This window comes from Atta cephalotes (genome assembly GCF_000143395.1).
Source record: "Atta cephalotes unplaced genomic scaffold scaffold00007, whole genome shotgun sequence".
Lineage (NCBI taxonomy): Eukaryota > Metazoa > Arthropoda > Insecta > Hymenoptera > Formicidae > Atta > Atta cephalotes.
Genome location: NW_012130071.1, coordinates 3,674,089 through 3,677,745, shown reverse-complemented (window position 1 = coordinate 3,677,745; position 3,657 = coordinate 3,674,089).

Here is a 3,657-nt window from a genome sequence, read left to right as displayed (position 1 = left end):
TAGTATATAATATAATATATAATAATAATAATACTATATAAAATATTATTATATATTAATTTTAATTTATTATTATATATATATATATTATTATACTACACACACACACACACACACACACACACACACACACACACACACACACACACACACACACACACACACATATATATACATATATATTTTTTTTACACAAATTCATAGTTGTTAAAATACACTTATGTAACAGCATTTGATGCAGTCGACATGTTAAGTTATCAAAGATTTATCAATCTTATTTCAATCATTTTCGTGAAAACAGCGTTATTAAAATGGGCGTTTGTGTATCAATTGAATTGATTGCAACGCCTGATTGATATATCGAATATTTCGACAACAGTTAATTGAAATGACAAAAATGGAAAGCAATTCTATGAAATTTACTTAAACAAAAAAACAAAGTTAATATCTTTCGAAATTGCCAATATTTCTTTGATGAATTTTTTTTCAAATACAATTATTGCAAATAAAAAAATTACTCAATTTCTTAATATATAAATTAATTTTTTAATAAAAAAAACTCAAATAGATGAATTGTCAACAAATAATAATAATAAAACATCTGTACTTATTGATGACTATCCATTTTGATTGCTGTATTGCTGATTGTATGTCAACTTGTTTGTACGCGATAGCAACACATTGCACTAAATACTCGTGTCGTTGAAACTTTGGTAGTAAGTAGTGCGAGTGTATCAAGTGTCAGACACAATTACGTGCAGGAGTTGCGAGTATCGGTTTGTAATTGCCGAGACTCTCTATTCGTGATAACCTGTTGGACTTCGATTAAAGGGTTTACAACAATTCTAAACAACAACAAAGATCTTTGATGTTGCATTCACAAGAGCACAAAAGCACACTGTTCTACATAAATAAAAATTTTACATTCTGTAATAAAGAATGCAAATTTCAAGTATTACTAACTTTATTGATGCATTAAAATTCTGCATACATTTCACAATGTACTAATCAATATATTAGCATTAGTATATTTAAAAATATACATATAATACAATATATAAATAAACCTTTACTCATAAAAGTTTTATTTTTGTTTTCCAAATTATTTCATCCCTTTACTCAGAATTAGTTATTAGAGATATAATAATAATAATATTAATTATAATTCACGACAAAAATTCAGAACAGAATACAATTTGATTTTTGAATTAATTTATCACACTTGAAATTTTAAAGAAGTTTAAAAGAAAAACTTTAAAAATGTTTATAAAATTTTCTTGAATCATTTAATAAATATTGAGGTTAACGAACATTAATTAATAGATACGAATCAACATTAAAATATTAAGAGAATTGACATTAATTTGATCTATGCATTTGTCCAATGACCTCCTCGAAAGAACAATGAATGCCGGTGATCCTTCAACTTGAATGACGTCTTTAATATCGCACTGCGATAATCGTATTATTGAGGTTAAAAAGGCAATTAATTCATCGCAGTGTAATGGTTTCTATTAAAATCCATAAAAAATATTATGAAAAATAATACATATTATTTTTCATAATCATATTTTTTATATAATATACTAACCTGTATGAATTTCTGTAATTCATAACAAAATTGAATTACAGAGTATCTTGTGTCTTCTCTTCAAATAATTCATTATTTTAAATAAAGATTGTAATAAAAATAAAGAAATTTTATAATGAATAAAATCACATTTTATTATTAAAATTTGTGTCTTGTGTACACTTCGAATAAAAGTTGTTTTGCTAAATTCTTAAAAGTCAGTATGTTTTTAAAATAAAAACGTATTTAAATCTGTATAAAAGTAGAATTAAAAAAACACTGCCCATTCGTATTTAAATATAATTAATCGCTATTGAACTGCAAATTGAAATTTACGAAAATCCGTAAACATATATCGTATCTACCATAAAGAGGATATTGTGTTAATACTGTCGTTTCTTTGAATTCTAAAACGGATCCACGTTGCACAAAACGAAGTCGATTATCCGCTTAGGATCACAGAAAATCTTTTATGCAATTAAAAGTTCTGCTTTTATTCTGTACTTTTGGGATTATCTTTGCGCTTATCGACATATATACATTGCAACTTTTATTGTTACTTTAAATTGAATGTGGATGTATGCATTTCACGAGAATTTACGTTTATAGATTTTACAATATATTGAAAGCAACAGATTAATTTGCGAGAAAATATATAGAGTATTCAGAAATACAAAATTACAAAACTTTATCTCTCTCCAGGATTATGAATTCTTTTTACTAAGCTCAAAGCTTATTATCGATGATGTGTACATCACCGTTCGGCACGTGATCGCGACAGCGGCTTTTGAAACAGTACAAGCTCGTCACAGAACTTATTGGAGTACCTATCTATCCAAGTACCCGCATTTTCATGTCGAAGGCATACCTATTTCTAGTTCGCTGTCGCGATTCACATTTCATGCACGAGGATATCTTCCGCAAATGCAAAACTAGATGCGTCTCAAACTTGATTCTCTAGTGCTCTTATAGACTGTCACGAGATTACATCATCGAGAGTTGACAAAGTCGCGCTTGCTTCGGCGGAAAACTTGACAGTGAGAACTTCGATGTAATCTCGAGATTCCGTGAGAATCCTCTCTTTGGTCTCCTCGGCCAAAGTTTCACGGAAATGTGAAATAGCATTTTCATTGCGTTCACTTTTTTTTGCCGAAGGCTCTATTTCAAAAAGATTAATTAGAATTATGAAGGAGTAGTCATCTATATAATCAAATCATTATACAAATGTGAATATATATTACATATATATTAATATATATTATATTAATATATTAGGTGTACAACTTTGCTTCCGCCATTTTCCTATAGATAGCTTTAGCGGTAAGTGGTGGTCGAAATAAATAGATCATAGACGTCATACAATAAACTTGGGCATCTGTCAACATAACTCCATAGAAACATTAATCGATTTGTGTCTGCATCATAAAGTTATTCTCGATTGAAAATGTCAGTTTACGAGCCAAATTCTCGTCATTTGCGGGAGGTTTTAATTTTTTGCTTCAATATGAAGAAATCTGCGGCTGAGGCTCATCGAATGCTCTCAAATACTTATGGTGAGACCGCTATTAGTGAAAGAACGTGTCGTGAGTGGTTTCAACGCTTCAAGAACGATGATTTTGACGTCCAAGGTCATGCTCTGTATTTGGTGGGACCAGCTCGGCGTAGTGTATTATGAACTGTTAAAACCGACTGAAACAATCACAGGCGATCGGTATCGAACGCAATTGATGCGTTTGAGCCGAGCATTGAAAGACAAACGGCCACAATGCAACGAGAGACACGATAAAGTGATTTTGCAGCATGACAATGCTCGACCCCATGTTGCGAAAGTGGTCAAGACATACTTGGAAACGTTGAAATGGGAAGTCCTATCCCATCCGCCGTATTCTCCAGACGTTGCTCCCTCTGACTATCACTTGTTTCGATCAATGGCACACGGCCTGGCTGACCAGCACTTCCGGTCTTATGAAGAAGTAAAAAATTGGATCTATTCGTGGATAGCCTCAAAAGATGACCAGTTTTTTCGACGCGGGATTCGTACGCTACTCGAAAGATAGGAGAAAGTAGTGGCCAGCGATGAACAATAC